Source organism: Salvia hispanica, chromosome 2, assembly GCF_023119035.1.
Source record: "Salvia hispanica cultivar TCC Black 2014 chromosome 2, UniMelb_Shisp_WGS_1.0, whole genome shotgun sequence".
Classification (NCBI taxonomy): Eukaryota; Viridiplantae; Streptophyta; class Magnoliopsida; order Lamiales; family Lamiaceae; genus Salvia; species Salvia hispanica.
Genome location: NC_062966.1, coordinates 32770420 through 32776419, shown reverse-complemented (window position 1 = coordinate 32776419; position 6000 = coordinate 32770420). Strand labels below are relative to the sequence as shown.

At 40.6% G+C, this 6000-nt stretch overlaps 1 pseudogene; it reads right to left on the bottom strand.

The window, feature by feature from the left end:
* LOC125206828 overlaps positions 1–441 on the bottom strand; it is a 14110-nt pseudogene extending 13669 nt beyond the window's left edge.
* Positions 442–6000: the final 5559 nt, after the last annotated feature.

Sequence of the window (6000 nt, the reverse complement as noted above, 5' to 3'; positions counted from 1 at the left end):
CTTGTGTTCGTAGCGTCTCCAGTTCCTCTACCGTGCTCCGTTACTCTTGCCTCCGGCACCACGTCAGCCTCTGTCTCGTCCTGCTCGCTCATACTCTCCTTCTCCATAGCCGATGTTACGGGGCTGCTCGTATCAGGCTGACATCTGGAAGGCCTTCATGAGGGTGGGCTTGAGGTGGGGTGGGATGTTCTTGGTGGTGTGGTAGTGTGGAGGGAGATCGGGGAGGGATGGGAGAGGAAGTTCGACTAGCTCGATCGGGATATCATCGTTGTTGAGACTGTTTCTGACGGAGTCGAGGTTGATGGATGTGGAGCACAAGTAGACATGGAAGTGTTTCTTGGTTAGGCCTTTGGCTAGTTCAAGAAAGGGAAAAACATGGCCATGAGCCAACCATGGGAACATCAACACTCTCCAACTCACATCGCTTTGCTTTGTATCCATTGCAAGCTTCAATCCTCTCTCTCTAGCTAGACAATGAATGAACTCATGAAGAGATCTAGGTGGTGTAGTATTGGTTGTGACAAATGGGTCGCCCTCCACTAATGATATTAATACTAATAAAGAAACAATTGCCAAGTCATGATGGCAATTTTTATATTTATAGACGGTCAATAGAATACTACATCTTCCGTCCCACTTAAGATATATCACGTTTTCTTTTTTAGTTTGTCCCAACTAAGATGACACATTTCCATTTTTTATAAGCTTCTCTCTCCAAATAATACACCAACCGCTTTTTTCTAACTCATCTCATATTTAAATACACTCACATTTTCTCTCTCCAAATAATACACTCACATTTTCTCTCTCCAATTAAATACATTAACCAATAACTCATAAAATCTCGTACCGGCTAAGAAATGTGTCATCTTAGCCAGGACGGAGGGAGTAGTAAAACTACATAGAAAAAAGGGACGCAGCTTGTTGTACCTTTTGTATGTTTCTTCGTCGGCAGTATTATTAGAGCATCCACAATAGGGACGGATGTCCCGGTGGACAAGCCCACGGACATCCCAACAACATCTTCTGCTAAGTCATAAGACAATAGTGGACATCCCGGAGGACAAGCACAATAATAAAAATTCACAAATATGCAATATAAATAAAATTTCGACACGAATACGGGAAAAATGCAACCATTTTATTTCAAAAAGAAAATACATAATTAAATTTAAAAAATACATAGTTCATAATAAAAACATCCAAAAGCTTCGACACACGCGGCCCCCGTCTCACTCCTCATCGTCCCGGGAGCCCTAAATCGCGCCTAATACTGTCGATGACCCCCTTGAGAATCTCCTTGTGCAAGGGGTCAGTCATCGTACTACACTTTTGTATGACATCTATCATGTTTTGCTGCTGTTGGATGCACTCGAGGTGGGTGAGCTCGGGAGTGGGCTCGCTAGGAGTTGCTGATTGGACCTCTTGGGACCTGATGCCGCTTCCCCTAGACATCTGCATCGCGGTCTTTTTCCCAACCGGGAGACGGCGGCGGGAAAACGAGGGAGGGGTCGGGGCCTCTTCGGCGTTGAGCTTCGTCCGCTTCGGCCAGCCAGCTTCAACACTCGCACAAAACTTGGCAGATTCCTTTAGCACAAGATAGACATCCCAGTATTTGAAGCTGCCGAACTGCCCCTTCTCGGGGTACTGCTGCAAAGACAAATTCTTCACATCCTCCATGGACATGCCACTGGTTGCCATGCGGGTGTTGTTTACGTAGATGCCGACAAATCGGGTGACGGCCCTCCTCACCCCGCTCCCACTATTTCCGGCACTGCTCACCCCCTTGATACATCCCACTAAGCGGGCAGACGTAGGCATGGCTAATGTGCCACCACATCCTGTCGATAATCTGATTAGCCCCGATAATGGGATCGTCGACTGCACCGACCCAGGCCTTTGCCAGAGCGGCGCACTCCGCCTCGCTCCAGACGGTCATCTTTCCCTCGCCGGCCTCCTCTTCCCCCTCGTCCCCCGCCTCCCCCTCGTCCTCTGCACGCGAGGACTCACCAACTTCCCTTCCCCTGCTTAAGCCTCCCATCTCCCTACTGCCGGTGGTATCTCAGTGGGAGACTCCCTGATCGGAGATAACCCCAAGACCCCAACTCCTCAAAAGAGAAAGTTTCAGTGCCAGTGAACTGAATATCCAGTGGAGTACTCTGAGAACCGGTGGACAATAAATCCATATATGGCCGATAGACATTGTCCCCAGGTGATTGGGGGACCCCCACTCTGCTCCCCCAGCAGCGGCAGACATGCCCCGCATCATACCGGGCATCATGCCCCCATCCCCGCCGCCATCCCGGGCATCATCCCTTTAGCCATCCCTGTCATCCCCCACTCACCCCAGGCATTTGGGGCACCATCCCACCCATACCTCCCATCCAAGGGTACATATTATAGTGCCCGCACATCATTCCCGGCATTTGGAGCATCATCCCCGCCATCCCGGGCATCATCCCAGACAACCTTGCATGTACGCCGGCGTTTCCCTCACCTCCAAAGGGGAACGTCGACTTTTCTGACTCGCTCGTAGGCGGGAGAATCACTGCCGTGCTCCATTTATCTTCAAAAGAAAAGAGAGTAGAAAGAGAGAAACTCGTTAATACAAGTGGTGCAAATGAAATGAAGTGCAACGAGCTGTATATATAGAGTTTTGAAAAAAAAAATAGAAAATGGGACGTCCGCCGGGACTTCCGTCATCGCACCACAATAGCGGACGACCCGACGGACGTCTGCTCACACCCGCGGACGACCTCTCGTCCCTCTTTTTTGCCCACTCGCCGCTCGTCGATCGCAATAGTGGACGTCCCGAACGGACGAGCCGCTTGTCGCTCGAACGTCTGCCGGGACGTCCGCTATTGTGAATGCTCTTAGGCGGCAGCAAGACCACAAAAGTTTGTGCAACTGCAGTCCTAAAATTAGTGAGAAATTAATTGTTGATTAAAATATTAAGAATGGTGGAATAGTCAATAGACATCATGTTGAGATTTTCCACCTCATCGAAGGATCCACAATTTGAGATTCATAATTCTAGAAGTCTCAAAAATAGATCATGATCATGTCACATTGAGATTCAAACATCTAGTTTTTCACTCACACGCCATCTAAACTAGGCAAGTGAAATTTCTTTTTATCTTTTTATCATACAAATCTTTTGACGTAAATATAATAAATTATACTCTCTCCGTTTCATAGTAATAGTGTCATTTTATCATTTTTGTACGTTCCGTAGTAATATAGTCATTTTTCTTTTTAGTAAGTCAACACATTTATACCTACTTTATTCTCGTACTTTTCTCTCTCTTCAGCTCTCTATCTTTTTCATTTTTCACTTTATTCTCTTTTTACTTAACTCACTTAATATATTTTTTCTTAATCTCTGTGCCGAAAAGAAACGTCTCAATTACTATAGAACGGAGTAAATACTAGTATTTGTAATTCTAGCTTTTCAATAAATTATTCCATCAATTAATTATAACGACAAAATTAATAATGAAGACATTTTTCGTGAAATTAATACTCCCTATGTGCAGACATATGTAGTCATGGTGATATGTGCAATTAAGAATTTTAAAATCTTTTGACTTAAATATAATAAGTTATACTCCCTCCGTCCTGCTTAAGATAACATGTTTTCCTTTTTAGTTTGTCCCAACTAATATAACACATTTCCTTTTTTGGTAACCTTGTCTCTTCAATTAATACATTCAAGTATTCAACCACTTTTTCTCATTCCTATTAAAATATCCATCTTTCTTTATCTCTCTAATTTAATATTTACACCCACCTACTCTCTCTCCAACTAAACACTTTAATCAATAACTCCTAAAATCTCGTGCCGGCTAAACAATGTGTCATCTTAGCCGGGACGGAGGGAGTATTAGTATTTGTATCCTAACTTTTCAATAAATTATTCCATCAATTAATTATAACGACAAAATTAATAATGAAGACATTTTTCGTGAAATTAATACTCCCCATGTGCAGACATATGTAGTCATGGAGATCTGTGCAATTAAGAATTGATTATTAAAATCTTTTGACGTAAATATAATATTTCATCCGTCCAAAAAAAATAGAGGAATTTATGTATAGCACGAGTTTTAACATAAAATTGGTAAAATAAGAGAGAAGAGATAAAAATAAGAGAGAAATAGAAAAAGTAAGTGAGAAATAGTGTTAGTGGAATGATGTATAGGGTTATTATTTATTGAAAACTTTTCATAAATGAATGTGCTCTATTTTTTGTGGACGGGAAACAATGGTAATTAAACTCTATTTTTTATGCACGGAGGAAGTAAATTAAACTAGTATTTGTATCTGAACTTTTCAATAAATTATTCCATCAATTAATTATAACGACGAAATTAATAATGAAGACATTTTTCGTGAAACTAATACTACCCATGTGTAGACATGTAGTCATGGAGATATGTGCAATTAAGAATTTTAAAATCTTTTGACTTAAATATAATAAATTATACTAGTATTTGTATCCTAACTTTTCAATAATTTATTCCATCAATTAATTATAATGACAAAATTAATAATGAAGACATTTTTCGTGTGCAGACATAGACATATGTAGTTGATAAGACTCGTTTCATGCATTGGTTTTGGGTTAAAATTCTGTGCATTTGGGGCGCTAATCTGTGTTTATGAGTTCAGGTGCGTAGTAATCTGCCGAACCTAGAAGTTGTTGTTACTTGACCTGGCAGATGCAAAAGAGAAGAAATTGAAGTAAAAATCAGACGTCGTCGTCCAGACCTGGGAGAATTAAAAGTTGACGACAGGAACAGAATGGAGCATGAGCAGATCATTTTAAAAGTCTTACTCAAGGGCAAGAGCGTCAAATCACCAGAGGGATACCCTAGGGATCAGAGCCTCACATATATAAAGAGCTCAACCTTGAAGAACAAGAGAGACACTTCTGCACACTCTTAGCTCACGCTTTCGTTCCATGCCTTAGTTCCACACTTCAAATTTCCCATTTCACTTGCTGCGCACTTGGAGATGGAGTGATCCTGGCCACTGTGGTTCTCATCGTTATTTTGCTGCTGTAACACCGTCTTGTGAAGGCGAATAAACAATCTTTATTTTGCTTTGTTTAATTTGTTTTCGTTTCAAGTACTTGTTGGTTTTTAAGTTTCGTAACTCTAGTTCTTGCTTTGATCTACTGGATTCGGAACTATTTCTCGTTATTATGGAAGTTTATGTTAGTTTTTGTTGTATCTCGCTGAGTTGATGTTTATTTCTTGCCTTTTACTTTCGTTCTTGTTTATTAGTGGATGTTTGGAGCTGAAATCTGTTGGTTTGTTGATGGAGGTTGTGGATTTGCGTATGGAGATGTCTGGATTTGTTGAATCGTGGTGGATTTGAGTTGGAGTTTCGCAGATCTGATGTTTTCTGTTTACGTTGTGCATGATTATGACTATTTACTTTCTGTTTCTGCATCCTCTAGGTCCAGTAGCGTAGATCTGTTAGTTTAGGCTTTAATAGATCGAGTGATATCACACATCGCACTTGCACTGCACGTTTCTAGCTCTTCATGGTGTTAATTGGAAAACCTATGAAATGTCAGTAGGTTCTCAACAAAAATAATAGTATAATCTTTCACTTTTATTGATACATTTCATGTGAAGAAATGAACCACGGTGATAAAAATGACATTATTATAAAAATAATAGATATGAGGTATAAAAATTATTATTTTAGATGAAAAACTTAAGTTTTCTGTACATGTCAATTCGCAGGAAAATCTTACTACTATATGAATTTACCTCAGTTACAAAAGCTATTCCATGTAAGTACGAGATGATGGAAAATTTCAATAATTAACACTATAGGTTTGGGGAATGTTATATTGCTAAATCAATACTTAATTGCTAATTACAACTAAATAATAGCCATTAGATATTTAAATTAAGGGCTTAGATCATCAACCAAAAAATATCAATACGATCAACAAAAAACGTCAATAAAGCCTTAGGATTAATT